This window comes from Megascapheus bottae, unplaced genomic scaffold, assembly GCF_031878675.1.
Source record: "Megascapheus bottae isolate mThoBot1 unplaced genomic scaffold, mThoBot2.hap1 HAP1_SCAFFOLD_139, whole genome shotgun sequence".
Classification (NCBI taxonomy): Eukaryota; Metazoa; Chordata; class Mammalia; order Rodentia; family Geomyidae; genus Megascapheus; species Megascapheus bottae.
In genome coordinates this window covers 258188-275413 of record NW_028327705.1, presented here as the reverse complement: position 1 = coordinate 275413, position 17226 = coordinate 258188, and the positions used below count along the sequence as shown (strand labels likewise).

The following is a 17226-nucleotide window of genomic DNA, read 5'->3' as shown; positions in this document are numbered from 1 at the left end:
CCAAAAGAATGAGAATAATAAATGTTATTTAGGAAAACTTGTTCTTGTCAAGAACATTGTAATTATGAAATTTTGTAGCTGGGTGCCATAGCTCACTCCTGCAATCCTACTTATTCAGGAGGCTGAGATCTGAGGATTGCAGTTCAAAGCCACCTGGGCACTAAAGTTTGTGAGTTGTTCATTTCCAATTAACCACCACAAAAGTGGAAGTAGCACTGTGACTGGGATATGGCAGTAGCCTTGAGCTAAAGAGCTCAGGGACTACGCCCAGGCCTAGATATCAAGTCCCACAACTGACAACAACAAAAAATGTAGGTCAACGAATGACACAATTTTATCCATGAAACAAAGTTCAGTTTTTAAGTTTACAGGTCTATAAAATTCTCTGCTGACATTGTAAGCATATGAGTTCAAGAGTGGATGGTAAGCTTGAGATAGTGCAGGACAATCAGGTTCTGTGAGGTGAAATCACGCAGGTAGTAAGCATGGTCAGTGATGTGTCTAGACAGCAGTGTTCATTTCCAAACCAATTCAGATGCAGCTTCCACAGAAAGTTAAATTGCCAATTTCCATATCCTTATGGAGGCAAGTTACACAAAACATATCTTTTCTCACTGTACCTTTGTGCTTACATTAGTACTCTTCAAAAGAGTTAAAACATAGAATCAAAACAGGTACCTGTTCATCAAGGAGCACATGCATAAATACAATATGTGGCCAAAACAGAAAATCATTCAGCTATAAAGAATGAAATAATATCATTTGCAGGAAAATAGAAGTAGAGCTTATCATGTTAAGCCAAATATACCAGACTGAGAGAATCAAATGTCACTGGTTCTCTCTATCTTGTAAATCTAGACTTTAAAGATGAATAATAGGAATGTACAAGAGGAACTTTTGGGGGAAGGGACAGCAGTGAGGAGTGAGGACATGACAGAAGAAGGTATGGGACATGTATGAAATGCTCTTAAATATTCTATTTGATAACTATGAATGAAACCAGAACAACTGTTGAAATTATTCTGAGAGTGGAGAGCACAGGTATGGAGGATATTGGAAGCACCACTGTAAACAACAAAGACATACCACCACCACCACCAACAAAATATCTGTAGAGATTCAGCATGAGAGCTTGAAGTTTTAAAAAATGCTCAGATCTCCAATTCTATTATGAACACTGAATGGTAGCAATATTAACTGAACACAAAGCAGTCAAACAAGTCAGGATTTCAAAAACTGAAGAACAATCATTCAAATACTGCAAGCCAGTGGAACATATTGAAATGCAACTGACCCTGCTCAGGTACTGGTCCAGGCTCTCAACTGAACTGTATGCATTTGAGGAAGAAGTCACATGGTTTTCTCGAGGAGGGAAACTTCCCTTCCATTCTGCATCATGTGGAAAGTTTTCCATAAAAGAGCCCTCGCTGCTAGGCCTTGTGACAGGAGTATGGGCAAGAGACTGAGTGTGGGCAGTCACCAAGGAAATTCCTTCAATGGCCTCCTTCATGCTGTCCACAGTCCTGTGAAGTTTGCCAAGGACAAATACCAGCATTTCGTTAGTCAATAAAGAACGCCTAAGGAACAATTTCCTTTTAGCAAATCAACTTAAAAGTTTCTAGATAATATTCCCAAGAACTAGAAAACATTCAGTCTCATCATCTATCTATATACTATGAGCGGAAACAAGCATTTGTCACTGAATTATAATTCAGTCACAACCTCTGGGACGAATAAGAGCTGAATGCAGGATCAGAAATCATTTTAAAAGCTCTTGAGCAGTTTCTTCCTTTTATCTATCTTCAATGAGGCCTGACAGGACTTGCCCCTTCTGTCTTCCACTTGCTTTCACACTGAACAAGGAAATATTTTAACCCCTTCTTCATTTCTCCTTTCAGTGCAGTAGAGAAACACCAAAGGCATTTTTTCCATTTTCCCAAGATTAAATGATTATTTAAAAAGCATGCCACACTGTATAGAAATCAACATTCTCTCCCATAATTCTGTGCATCTGGGACTATAGAAATGTCACTGTCCCTGACTCACATCTTCAAATTAACATTCTCAGGTCATAATAATAATAGTTCCCACAGGAGACCTTCCAGAAAAACAAGCTATTTCCTTGGCTCATATTTCCCTGTTTTTGCAGCATGTACCAGCAATCTATCCAGGAAGTATACAGTGGGGAGGAAGGAGGGGATCCACCAGCAAGCCTGCAGTTGTTGACAGCCATAAGATTAGATACAAGCATAAAGGGATAGGTCAACATACGGCAAAGAATGCTGTGACAGCTTGGGAATCACTTTTCATTTCATTCATGGTAGAAACCCCACTGTCCAGTGCATAGGTGTTCACGAGGTAGGCCAGGGAGTTACAGAACCACAGAGAAATGATGTCACCTAGGCAGTGAGGAATGAGACCCGAAAAGAATCCCAGCAAGCCCTCTTCCCGAAAGATAGTTATTATGGAGTCACAAAGTCCACAGTATTTGAATTCTCTGCCAATGGATTGTATCATACATCTCAGAGTGATCACGTGGAGGGGATGTGTAATGAGGGTAGCAGCACAATGAACCATCATCTCTCGAGTTGTCTCTTTGATAACTTGGTCAAAGGAACATGAGGCTTCTCTATGGAAACTTCCAGTTCCTGTGTCTACGGACCACAGTTCCAAGGGCTCCTGAACACAGTCTTGGAGTTAAGCCTGTGAACAAGCCATGCTTCCTGTTGATGCTTCCAATGTGCTGAGCATAACAAAAGAGACCAGGAAGCTGACGTACTTGCTGCCCAAAAATATTTTGTCCTATTGTTGGAAGAAGAGGCACATATCCCACCCAGATGAGCGACACTAAAGGCATTTTATTTCCAGCCTCCCTCAAGTGGCCACACACAAAAATGCAGCCGCTGAATTGACCAAGTCCAGTCTTAGTTTAGAAGACTAACCCTAGTGTCTGTCACCTTGGAGTTAATAGTATTTTTCTGTTACATCCCCATGAGAAATAATTAGGGTAGAATCTTGCAAAAAAACCCCAGTTGTATTCAGCATTTCTATTTATATCAAATCTGCAAAGGAATTTTACAACAACGTATCTTTCTTAATTACTAACATTGAATATGTAGCAGATAATTTAAGAGAATAAATTCATCATATAAGAGAGTTAAGTGGGAAAATCCATATAAAGAAAATAATAGTACCCATTTTTGAGTAACATTTTACAAGTTAATTTACTAACAATTATATTCCAAAGTCATAGTACTTATGTCTCATAGCCTACTAATCTCATCAACCATTTCTCTAGAGACACAGTCACTGACCTTGGATTATGTTCTGTCATTCTCATTTTATTACTTACTTGCTGAGTTCATATTGTTGAGTCTCTCTATGGGTTATTCTCTCTACACAGAACTCCTTGGAATGTTGAATCTCTATTTTGTGCATCTCTTGTCCTTGTTTTAGTTGAGAAACTTGAGATTCCAACATTTTAAGCCTGCATTCAATCTGATTTTCTATTAAATTTTCTGAACCCTTTTGAACATGCCCTTGGCTCTAAATCAAATTAAAATACATATTTAAGCATTACAGCATTGGCTATGCAAAGCCCAGAACTTCATGAAAACAGCTACTGTAACAATGATTTCAATGGCTCACTTCTGTAAGCCCAGACAATCAGGAGGCTGAGTTCTGAGGAGCATGCTTGGAAAGCCATCCCAAGCAGAGGAATCGTCTGGCTTTGCTCATCACTTCCACTTACAAACAGTGGCCACACCTTTCCCTTGTGCATCTGGCCACTCCTATTGAACTTGCAGCAATCTCTGACATTTGGTCCCACCCCTTCCGGTTTCCATAGCCTTTCATGGCTAAACTCATTTCCCTCATGTACATTTCCAGCCCTTACCTATTTAAGGAGATCATTTATACTTCTATGGTATTTGTTCCTGCCATTGTACTTGTAGACAAACCTACAAAATCCTTTACATGCCGAGGTCCCTTCTGTAGATGGTGTCACATGTTGCTTGTTCATTCTAACTCATGTTGCTGTGAGCAGTGATTTTCTGGTCTCGTGTGTAGGAGGACAAACTTCCTGAAGATGCTGAATATCATTCTTTGTCTGGCTTTCACCCACAATCCCTGACTTTTTTATAGGACTTGCCCCTATTCTGTTTGGTGAGCAGTTTTCTAGAGACCTATTTTTGCCATGGTCTTGTTCTAAAGCCTCTTTCAGACATATATTCAACCGCATTATTTGCAGGGTTGGATATCTAGAGCCTATTCTTGATTGGTTTTTCCATGTTAACCCAGTGCCTGTGAAATAAATTCACCCAGAATCCCTGGCTCATGGGCTCTGACATGAGCACCTCTGGAGGAGTTAGGGATACAGCTGGATAGATCTCAGATTGAACTTTTGAATCTTAGAAGAGATCAAAGTGGCTAATAAACCTAGGCCACATGTCTACTTCACATCTTTGGGAATTACCAAAAACAAATCCCTTATTATTTTTGAACATGACTAGTAGAACTACACGTTTTATAACTTTCAATTCCTTAATACACTTCTCTAAGAACCTGATGTATCTGATGTAACCTGGCAGTCTCTTTCATGGAGGACACTTTTTATTCTTTTTTCCTTTCTTCTTTCTTTTTTGTTGGTCATGGGACGTGAACTCTGGGCTTGGGCGGTGTCCCTGAGCTCTTCAGCTCAAGGCTATGGCGCACTTCCAGCTTTCTAGTGGTTAGTTGGAGATAAGAATCTCACAGACTTTTGTGCCAGGGCTGGCTTTGAACCTTGATCGAGTAGCTAGGATTACAGGAGTGAGCCATCAGTGCCTGGTTTGGAGAACCTTTTATCAGTGTATTTTCCTGTCCTGTGTATCAAAGTATGCCACTTAAATGGCACTAATTCATATGTTTCAGTGTTTCTTCAGCCTTCAGAGAGATCAGTCATCACAAATGTCTACGTGTATAATGGAACTGCATGCAAACAGCTACTATATCCAGAATCAGTTCCTGGAGACAACTACCTCACTACTCGCATCGAGTCCTCCCCATGCCATCTTGTGTTCTTGATCATTACAGGAGCAAGCATGGGTGACGGGAGACACTTTCTCTGCTAAATTCTTATGTAGCTTTCAGTTATCTCCACACATCGGCATCTTGAATGATTCAAAAATTTCTACTGAGATGAGCTGTTTAAGAAAGACCTGGAAAGTTTGATGAACCAAGTGAAATAGTTTCTTCATGTTTTAGTTTTTAATATTCAGTTTTAATTGTTATTAGAAAGGGGAAGTACAGAATGCTTGGCATTACATAAGTCAGGTAATGAGTACATTTCTTCTTGGACAATGTCGCTCCTTCCCGTTCCCACCCACAAGTTGTACAACTCATTTTGAACATACAATCAACTGAGTACCACTGCTACATTTGTTTACTCTTTGTTCCCTATCTTTATGTTCTCCTTTACCCCCACAAAGACAGATAAATCAACAGACAAAAAAAGGAAACGAAAACAACAACAAAGAATAAAACCTGGGAATACTTTTTAAGCAACAATGCTTAAACAATGCTAAGTAGCTGAGATTTTAGACATGAGATTATGAACATGATTATGAGCATGCCCAGTTTGTTTTGAGATAGGGAAATGTTAATTCCCTATGCACCCACAGCCACCTACAGAAGCTGCCCTCACTTTGGCTCCAATGGGCTGAGTTCATGTAGGTATGTAGCATCATGCTCAGCTAGGTTTTCTTTTCAGATGCCAGAGAGAAAAACATTCTAGAGGGAAATGTGTTCCCTAGGGACATACCATGCATTCTTCATGAGGAATTCAGATTACAAATGATTCCTCTGCAAAACATCACTGAAATATTAGATTATAAAGACAAACTCAGGACTCTAGTACAAGTTTGTTTTTTACTTAAATTTCTTGTAATATCAAAAACTGTATGTTGTAAATGTACTAAACTACGGGGAGGGTCAGGAGATCTGGAGGGAACAACTTGTGAGAAAATGAAGGAGAGAGTAACACTATTCAAAAACAAATGTATTCATCACCTGATTGATGTAACTGTAACTCATCTGTACATCATCTTTACAATAAATTTATTTTTTTAATTTAAAAATACTCTCTGATACTGATATTACACTAATTTCTAGATGGCAAAATTTAACCATTGATAAAATTAAGTGAGCATAAAAGTTTCATTTACAATGATCTAGTTTCCTTGGCATCTTATTACAAACTTCATCAACGTTTTTGAATTCAAGTGCCATCAAGTCAACACAACAGCTGTAAAGAGGATGAAGCACCAATGTGAATACAAGAAATACTGCACCAGTGGCTCATGCCTGTAATCCTAGCTACTCAGGAGGCTAAGATCTTAGGAACAAGGTTCAGAGCCAGCCCTGGAAAAAGTCCTGTGAGACTCTTATCTTCAATTAACCAGTAAAAAAACGGAATTGGCACTATGGCTGCAAGGGTAGAGCTGTAGCTTTGAGCTGGATATGGACGGTGGCCAGGCCCAGAGTTCAAGCCCCACAACCAATGAGAAAAGAAATACGGCCATCAATAACCTTTGTCAAATTGACTTAAACATTCCTTACTCTGACAATGGAAAAAGAAGTCTTCCTCTTTAGTGTGGTAGACTTTGGGAAGAGACTCACCAAAGGAGAGCTTGCCAGTTTTGCCCTTTGTCTTTTCAGCTTTTGTTGAAGTCTTTCAATTTTCTTTGTTTTCTTTTCTATGGTAGCTTTCAATAGGAAATTTTGAAGTACAAGCCTACAAGGCAGGTTTTAAAATAATTATTTCCACGTATCCAGTTTTAAATGTTTCATATAATTTTAAACAAGGTTCTAAATAAATGATTATAGAAATTCTGAAATGCCTCAAAAGATTTTAGTAATCATACTTTTGTTTCATATAAAATGTGCAAAATTAGGATTAACTTGAGATGTTATACACATATCATGGTTCTCTTCTTGTTTGTTGTGGATCCTATAAAAGCCCCCATTCAGCCAACCATCTTCCCAACCACTGAACTACTTCCCAAACCCCTGGATATGCATTTTAGGAACTCAGAATGCAGGTTCCTTAGCTTCACACAGATGTATGTAATTTATGCTGCTTCAATTTATACTTTTGCATTTCATCTTCCATTTCCTTTGCCTTTGGTACAGCTTCTGTGCATCCTTCCTCCTTTCCTTCTTGCAACTAAAAGAGATAAGAAACATTTTAGCAACATTCTGGTACACTTTTGTACACCAACTGTTTTTGTGCTGGCATGTTTCAAGCATTGTGAGACCCCTTCATCCCCATGCTGTTCTGGTCCACTTTAGGGCTCATACTGTGTACTTCGCTAAGGCAGTTTCAAGGAATTCACATGGTCCACAGAGCCTACAATTATACTGGCTAGCCTTGTACAGACATAATTATGACCCTGTTCTAGAACTTTTGTAGTCTAAAAAAGTTTTGAGTGTGTATTAGAACAATGGGTTTCTTGCACATATTTTATGTTAATCATATCTTCTATTAGCTTCTCCTATTACTCTCTACATGATCCCAGTCCTCCTCCTTTAAGAGATTCTCCTTTTACTTCTTGCTCAAACATTATTTTTAAGGTTTGTTTTTTTATCAGACATTCTAATTGGCAAAATGGGGAAGTGTTTGTGGAAAACATTTATATTTGGAATTTAAAGCACTAACACATTGTGTAGAATATGAAACTTTCACATATACAAATATGCAGAACTAGGCTACGCTTGGGATGGAATAGCATGTTATTCTGTAATAAATGGGCTCTGCATCTCAGAGTGTGAGTGGTAGCATGTTCATAGTTTGCACAGTGCCTGCCTCTGAACCACCCTCCTCAGCTGATTAGTATGTGTTATCATGCAAGGTAATGCCTGTGTCTTCAATTCTCCATTGGTGCCATGAAAATCAGAACAGTATAGAATTCACTGGCTTTGGAAATGTTAAGCTAGGAAACATCCAGAAAGGGCCAGTAGCACAGAGAACTGTCTGCATTTGCATATGATCACATTTTATATTCTGATAACATGCCATCCTTTAGGAAGTGGCATGTGGGTGGGAGAAGTCTTCAGGAGACCAATCCTTCTTCACAGCAGTAACAGTGACAGAAAGTGGAGAGCACAAGGTTTCAGAATCAATCCCCATGGCTAAAGCAAGTATCTACAGGTGCCATAGGCAGCAGTGGTTTTAGGCACAGGAAGCAAGAGATAGATGTCTTGTTCTCAGTGCTATTCAGGGGGTCATGATCATGCAGCAGAAAGCACAATGGCACTTCTCCATTGGACGGCAAGTAATGGAGCTGACAATCAGAGGCAGGGGAAAGCCATGCACCTGAAATGCTGAACTCTACTCTAAAGTCAAGATTCCCCTCAAAGCAATTCATTCTAAGACAGGGCTCATGACGGGCAACTTTAGCAAGCACTCAGATGCAAAGGTGCAAAGTAAAATGGGACCTAGCAGAAAATGGAGAGGCAGTCCTTTTTTTTGGCAGTTCTTTCTATAGGTGAGATGATATGGTAATATCTAGTAAAGGAAACAAGCTCTCTATTTACTACTGTGAGAAAACCATGTGCATTTATTTAAAAAGCTACCTTAGTATAGTTACAGTATAGGTACCCTATACTACCTTATGTGGTTTTGATATATAACTGCTTAAGAGTTATTGCTTAAAAACCTTGGTATGTCAATTTTTTGAGAATAAACAATTCCATTAGTAACAATTCCTTAATAATGACAACTGTTCAGTAAAAGTATGTTTTTTGTCAGTTGTGGGACTTGAACTCTAGGCCTGGGTGTTGTCCCTGAGCTCTTTGGCTCAAGGCTACTCTCCTACCTCTGGACCTGGGCTCTGTCCCTGAGCTCTTCAGCTCAAGACTACTGCCCTACCCCTTGAACCACAGTGGTATATCCGGTTTTCTGGTGGTTAATTGGAGATAATAGTCTCATGGTCTTAATTCCCAGGCTGAGTTTAAACTGCGATCCTCAGATCTCAGCCTCCTGAGTAGGATTACAGGTGTGAGCCACTGAGCCCAGCTAACATAAATATTCTTTTAAAAAGAAATCCAATAGCATAATGTAGATATTTTATCAACTACTTATAGATTTTACGTATGCTTAACATTTCAGGCCTTTTATTCTAGGTGTAAAATGAGAGAAAAATTAATGTGATATATTTGCAATTCAGGGGAAATTCATAAATCATTTCTTTACAAGTTATCTTGAAATACTGAACCAAATGAATATGGAGTCGGGGATGAGAATGAGGTTTTGTGGAAGGGACTCAGCTTGAGGGTTTGTTGTGACACATCACTTCCCAAAAGCTCTCTGACTGAAATAGGAGGTTATGTGAGGTAGAGGCTGGCTCTTCTCAAAGGAAGGAAATGACTTTTACAGTAGGGCTTCATCCCAGCTCCCTGTTCTCTTATCTACAAGTGAAGGAAGAAACTAATGTCCACATCCACACATCAAAACTTAGAATACAAGTGGTTGATTTCAAGAGTTTTGATACAAAAGATAAAATACCCATTTTCTTCTTGGAAAATATTTACAAATTTCTCTTTTCTCTTTGGATTTTTTTTTGAGCTTTGAACTTGGGGCCTGAGCACTGTCTCTGAGCTCTTTTGCTCTCTACACTTTGAGCCACAACTCCATTTCTAGTTTTGAGTCATTAATTAGAGATGAGTCTAATGGGGACTTTTCTGTCAGGCTGACGTTAAACTACGATCCTCAACGATCCTCAACGATCCTCAAATCTCAGTCTTCTGAGTAGCTAAGATTTCAGCCATGAGCCACTTGTGCCTGGCTGTCTTTGGATTTTGGCAATAGCGGTATTTTGAACATAGCCTGTGACTTGCTGGGCAAGGGAACCCTGGATGGCTCTCCCCCTCCCCCTTCCCCCCCAAAAACCTCTTGTTTGGCTGAGGCCACTGGGAATGTCATCCTGTCATTGTTGCACTATACCTCATGTGATGAGACCAACAATTGCATACACACATGCAATTCCATAACACACAGAGCTGGTTCTTAAAATGTGTCCATCTGCACAATCATACAATATTTGGAAATGACTAAAGGGAATACCTCAGAATTCAGTTTTTGTTGCTCCATTTGTATCTCCTTGGGCAGGCAAAGACAATTTGATGAGATTTCAGTTTCTAGTCTTCTGTCTTTTGCTAGTTTGGAAAGTTCCCTCTTGATTTCTTTTTGTTACTCTGAAAGCTAGAAATACATTTTCTTAATTTTTTGGTGTCATACTATAACTGGGAGGAGCAGATCTTAAATTTGAAACAGTGCTTATTTTAATTCACCATTTTGTTGCTTGTAATGTGGCTCAAATTCAAAGCCTCTTGATTGCTAGGTAATTGCTCAACCATTTGAGCCACATCTCTACTTTTAAGCTATTTTGTTTTTTTAGGGGGGGGCACGGCTCGGGCCATGATATTCCTACTGATATTTCCTGTGTTGCTTACATTAAAGGAAAGCTTCACCAGGCCCCAGTTATTTCCTGGGATTGGGGCTTCCTGATTTTTACCAGGCTGTGATTTATTCATCTCTGCTTTCTAACAGAAATTACAAGTATTAACCTGCGCATCTGACAATTTAAGGTCCTTTATCCAATATACTTTACATAGACTTTAATTTCTCCTATGACAAAATGTTGACAACAATCAAAAATAATTCTTTAATACGGTCAGAGATGAGATTCTACTGTGAAACATAATCACCTCACAAAATATTTGACTAGTGTAATTATACTTTCAAAGCTTTAACATTAAAATACCTATATTAATATTTATTCCAGTGATTAAAATCAATATGCCTTCTACTCCTTCCTTTAGAACATATACACTGAAGGAGGGAAATATAAGTCTACGTGAAATGAACTCCAGGATATGGAAAAAAGAGATATGTCCTTGTGGTCGATGCCTTTAATGTATTATGTGAAGCTGTTTCTTTACTCTGCTTTTTTATTTTTATTGTTCTATTTTTTCTTTTTTCCCTTATTGTTTATCACCTGTTGTTGCTGTATCTGACTTTGGTACCTGATGTATTATACATATATTTATTTATTTATTTGAATCAGGGAAGGAAAGGGGAAAAGCAAGATGCTGAGACAAAGGCCAAAGGATGAAGCAGTGTAAAAGGAATATTCACAAGAAAATACGTTGCAAATGAACTTTACAACTTGGGATGTGGTGCAGGTATGGGAAGTGGGAGAAAAACATGGGAAGAGGGAAAATGTTCAAGAGGTAATGTACTCACTACCTTACAAATCTAACCACAACCTCTCTATACATCACCCTGATAATAAAATAAAAAAGAAAGAAAGAACATAGAACACGAGGGTCTGCCACAGGAGCTCACACTAGGTATGTAAGAGGTAGACTTTGGAAGGAGGTATAGGAGGGAATGTGATGAGTCTCCCTTATCACCCAGCAAGCCAGGCATGTTGGAATGTACTCGAGATCCCAGTACATGATAGGCAAGGATAAGAAGGACCATAGTCTGTGGCCATCTCTGTGCAAAATGGATACCAAGAGAAAAGCAACTAAATCACATAAAGGACTGGCAGCTAGGCACCGGTGGATCGTCCTGCAATCTTAGCAATTCATGTAGATGAAACCTGAAGATTATAGTTCAAAGCCAGCCATAGCATAGAAGTCTGTGAGATATTTCTCTCCAATTACACACACACACACACACACACACACACACACACACACACACACCTCACCAGAGATGGAGCTGTGGCTCAGTGATAAAGTGCTAGATTTGAGCAAAAAGATCAGGGACAGTGAATAGGCTTTGAGTTCAAGCCTCAGGACAATCACGCAAAAAACAAAAGAAAGGATTGGTAATGTGACTGAAGCAGTGGAGTACTTGTCCAACAAATTCGAACTCTAAATTCAATTTCAGTTGCTCAAAAAAAGAGGGGAGGGGCCAGGAGTTTGGCCTAGTGGTAGAGTGGTTGCCTAGCATCCACAAAGACCTAGGTTCGATTCCTCGGTACCACATACATAGAAGAAAGCCAGAAGTAGTGCAAAAAAAAAGAAGGGAAAAGGAAGGGAAGAAGAAGAAAAAAGAAAGGAGGGAAAGTAAGGACAGGGGAGCAGAGGATGAAAAAGGAAAGAAAGAAAAAAAGAAAGAAGGAAGGAAAGAAGGAAGGGATAATATATACTAAACATATGTTAGATGTTAAGAATTAGTCCCAATTATTTGTTTTAAATATCATTATTTCTAGAAGGAGACACACTGTGTCCTGCCTAAGTGAAACAATAACAAATCACATACAGAGCTTTGGTCAAACACAGGCCAGGCATACAAAGGTGGACCCACAGGATAGCAAGTCTACTGATGAAGCAGGTGTGTTAAGTGTGTGGAAGTGCATCCTTCTGATGGTTTTGCAGTGATGAAATTGCCTAATTATGCAGTTCCTTGTGCAGGTGCCTGCTGAATATACTAAACCAAAGGGATACAAAAAATAATATTGGCAATGAAATAAATGAAATAAACATAGCAATTGGATGTCTGTAGCAGATTTATTTACCTGAATCAAGGCATTTCGTAAAGTCTCTAATTCCATATCACATGCACAAGGTTGCTGATTGCCTTCTTTATTATCTTGTCTTTCCTTGTTTTGTTGAGATGAGCAATGTGCATTTGTCTTCTTGTCATCTAGTCTTAAGACATGAATACAGTTGTAAAATTTCTTTTGTTAGAAAATGTAAAGCTCATTGGCCGATATCTCTTCACATGTTACCATAATAAAACTTTTATGATCCCTTCCTTTCTAGCCTTATGTAGTATGTCACTTAAATCTCTTCCAAAAGCTACCACAGTAGAAAAGGAACAATTAAAGATAATTCTGTTACTTAGGAAGCTACTTTTACTAGCATAAAATATGAAAATGAAACTCTAATATTTTTCATAAGAGATGAAAGACATTTTTATATAATCCTACTGTTCTCTCAACTAAACTAGGTAACACAATGTAGCTAATAAGTTTGAAGGTTAATGTGCACAAATGTGCATACATTTTCTACAAAAAAGTTTTATCTTTATACAATCTTTCCAATGATTCAAAGAATGACTTGCAGTGTAAGGTAGCCCCTTAAGATATTTTCACACAACATGTATCTACCCAGTACCAGAACCCCAAGCCAAGCTAAGTTTTCTAATATCTGCAACCACACTTCCATGTTTCCTTTATGTAACAGTGTCACTGATTAATATCAGTATGAATACTAGGAACAACTTGAATGATAAACTTAAATAATACAATAGTTACTAAAATAAAACTAACTTTTCTAGCATAGATTAATTTTAGATATGCATATATAATAGGGATAGTAGATAAAAAATTAAAGAATTCTTTTTTTGCCAGTCCTGGGGCTTGAACTCAGGGCCTGGGCACTGTCCTTGGGCTTTTTCCTCAAGGCTAGCCCTCTACCTCTCAAGCAACAGCACCACTTCTGGTTTTTCTATATATATGGCACCGAGGAATCAAACCTAGGGCTTCCTGCATGCTAGACAAGTACTCTACCACTAAGTCACACTCCCGCCCACCCCAAAGAACTACTTTCTAATCAACTTTTTCTTTCATTGTTGTTGAGTGAGAATAAGTGACTGCTCCTGTCAGCCTCAGAGAAACAGAAGAATCTAACACAGTTGAAGCACTGGATTTAATCCCCAGAACCAGCTGTAGAAAAATAAATATATAATTTTTAAAAACATTTTACTGAGTAGAAATGACAATTGTATATTGTAAGGAATTGTGAAAGAATAGAAACATTCTATGAGTATTTTTGAAATATTGATCAAAGTCTTTATCTACTCATATTTTACACAGGTAGACATATTTGCTACACATAACATTTATTGAAAGTAAATAATTAGAAATATATAAAATTACTTATATGAAGAATATTCTTCATCAGCATCAGTTTTAATTTAAAAAATTAAGGTTCAAAAAGAGTTTGCAGCCTGGGAGTGTGGCCTAGAGGTAGAGTATGGAAGTGGCCTAGCATGGAAGAAATCTTGGGTTTGATTTCACAGTTCCAAATGCACAGAAAAAATGTTGGAAGTGGTGCTGAGTGCTAGCCTTGAGAAAGTTCAGTGACAATGTCCAGGCCGAATTCAAGCTACAGGACTGGAAAAAAAGTTTTTGCAATATACTGAGATGTCTGCTCTACTTTGTTTACATCACTAAAATTGAGGTTCAGGAAATATTCCTGGAGCAGGGAGTTTGGCCTAGTGGTAGAGTGCTTGCCTAGCATGCATGAACACCTGGGTTTGATTCCTCAGTGCCATATACATAGAAAAGCCAGAAGTGGTACCGTCGCTTGAGAGGTAGAGGGTAGCCTTGAGGAAAAAGCCCAAGGACAGTGTCCAGGCTCTGAATTCAAGCCCCAGGACTGGCAATAAAAATATTCCTTTAATTACTTCATGTATCAATGGTAAATAACTCATCAAAAAATATCAAGCACCACAAAACCAAACCCTGAAGAAAGTGAGAGGGAAGTCAGTCACAGCAAAAGTTCTTTTCTGTATGTATTTAAATGGAGCTCAAATGTTTCCACACAACTAGATACATACCTCCAATGACAAAATTCTCTTTCCTGTTCTTCTTCACACTGTAACTGTGATAATACTTTGCTTTCTGCTCGCTCCTTTTCCTGGCATTTCAATACATTTTCCAAACATATTCTTATATGTATTTTACGCTATCTTTTTTTAAGTTGTGAAGATATTTTATATGAGTGAATTGCATCCTGGGTCTGAAATAGCTGACCTGAAAGAAAACAGAAAAAGTTCTTTGGGCACATAAAGGACCAGATGTACCCATAATCTCTCATTCGCACTCTGGACACTCTACCCCATATGAAACCACTGTACAAAGCTCTGCAGGTTACATCCTGTTCTGGGTTAGCTTAGAGCCTAGGGCAGTGGAAAGGCAGAAAAATGACCACTGTCGATTAACTAGATGCATTTTCTCCTTGTTCTAGGAATTTATTAGGCACAGGAGTACTTTCCAGAAGAAAATAGCTACCCTGATAATTAAACACTAAAAAGGAGACAGGAAGAGAGACTATGAGCTGATATTTATCCAATCTACAATAGTTATTGATGCTTCATGGCAGTCTGTTTCTACCTAAGATGGAGTAAACTGTGTTGAGCTATGCTTCTGCCTGAAGCCAATCCAAAAATATTCAAGCAAACCACACTAAAGCACTTTGAAGACAACATATTTGAGAGAATGGAGTCAGTGAATGCACTGCTAAACTATTGCAGAGGGGTGTCCTTGAGAGACAGTGAAGAAAATATTCCCAGTGCCCAGGCCCTTCTGTGAGAGGGGTACAGACCAAGGCACAGAAAGAAGAGAGCTAGGTGGTGCATACTCCAGGTTCCCAAGATCCAACGGTGAGGAAAACAGGCTGATGGAAGCCAGGAGGATGAGTGTCATGTGACAGCGCACTGGAGAGTTCAGAGAGGAACAAGGGGAATTCAGGAGAGCTACACAGGACCCCCTTGCATATGTAGCAGAGCAGTGGATCACGTGTGTTCAGAAAGGGGCCTGGCATTGAGGAATAAAACACATGAAGAGATGACAGAAAATTACCTATTGTTCACACACTGCCAGGAACTGATGTCTTTATAGAACAGAGGACATCAGAAAGGCCTTGCTTCAACAGGGCAGAATTAACCCTCAATAAATCTTGTCCTGAAACATCTTAACAATTTATGAAACCAAGACAGAAAGAACCAACTTTATCTGAAAGTGACTTGCTTCCAAAAATAGGGCTCAAGAAATCAAGTTGTACATTACAGAAATCATACAGAAGGTTGATGGACATAACTAATCATGTATTAACCACCGTGATTACTCTGTAGTTTTCTCAGTAGTCCCAACTGATACATTTTATTCTGCATTTGGGAGAACTTAATAAAAGAAAGAAATCATATGCTGATAGATCTGGATGCTGTAGCTCAACCCTATAATCCTAGATACTCAGGAGGCTCACAGGATCAGGGTGGGCAAGTAAATAAATACAGGAGGCCCTTATCTTCAGTTAGTTAGCAAACCCCCAGAGGGTTGAGCCTAGACTCGAGTGGTACAGAACCAACCAAAAGCAAAATGCCAAGCATTTGAGCCTCAGACTTCCAGACTTTCTGCACATGTGCATACACACGTGTACACACACACACACACACACACACACACACACACACACACACACACAGTGATCATATTAAGAGCTTAAAAAATAAAGCCAAAAATGTATCCTCTCGAAAATGAAAGCTGTTAGAGTAACGGTGATCTGAACTCTTCAGGATGAGCTGTGGAAAGACAATTCACCAGAGATGATACACAAATAGAATTGGCCCTGGCAGGATAGCAACCATCAGCATGCGTCTGTGATGCAATGAAAGGACTTGGATATGCAGCAGGGCAGGGACCAGCTAAAATGCTAAAACTCACAACCAATGTCACATTACAGTGTACTTGTAAAAACAGAGAAAAGGAAACCAGTAATGTTGATGTTAATAGCTAATGGCAATGATAATTTACATAACTTTTGGAAATTTCCTTACTTTTATCTTTCCTTTCTGCCACTCACCTCCTCCCCACTTGTTTTGACACAGGGCCTCACTATGTAGTTCCAGCTGGTCTGAAACTTTAAATCCAGTCTTAGCCAGAGATGCACTGGGATTACAAATACATGTTGCCGGGGCCAGGAGTTTGGCCTAGTGGTAGAGTGTTTGCCTTGCATGCATGAAGACCCAGGTTCAATTCCTCGATACCACATACATAGAAAAAAGCTGGAAGTGGTGCTGAGGCTCAAGTGGTAGAGCTCTAGCCTTGAGAAAGTCCAAGGACAGTGCTCAGGCCCTGAGCTCAAGCCCAGGACTGGCCAAAAAACAAAACAAAACAAATACATGTCACCCTGCCTGGCTTTTGGAAAGCTCCCAATAAAGTCACATAAAGGAACATGAAGAGATTTTGTGAGTGATGTTTATTCGCTCCTTTAGTGGCCATGAATAAACATATATGGAATACAATAGTGGAAAAATAAACTGTAAATTTCATATCATGTGTAGTTCATCAGGCATCAGTAACACCTAAAAAATCAAAAGAAAACTAAATGCTCTACTGCAAGAATACTCCTGTATGGATATGGGAAGGTACATGAGAAATCTAGAGA

The 17226-nt window shown here is 39.0% G+C and overlaps 1 pseudogene; it reads right to left on the bottom strand.

The window, feature by feature from the left end:
- Positions 1–1532: 1532 nt before the first annotated feature.
- LOC150039484 (mitochondrial carrier homolog 2 pseudogene) lies at positions 1533–2580 on the bottom strand (annotated as a pseudogene).
- Positions 2581–17226: the final 14646 nt, after the last annotated feature.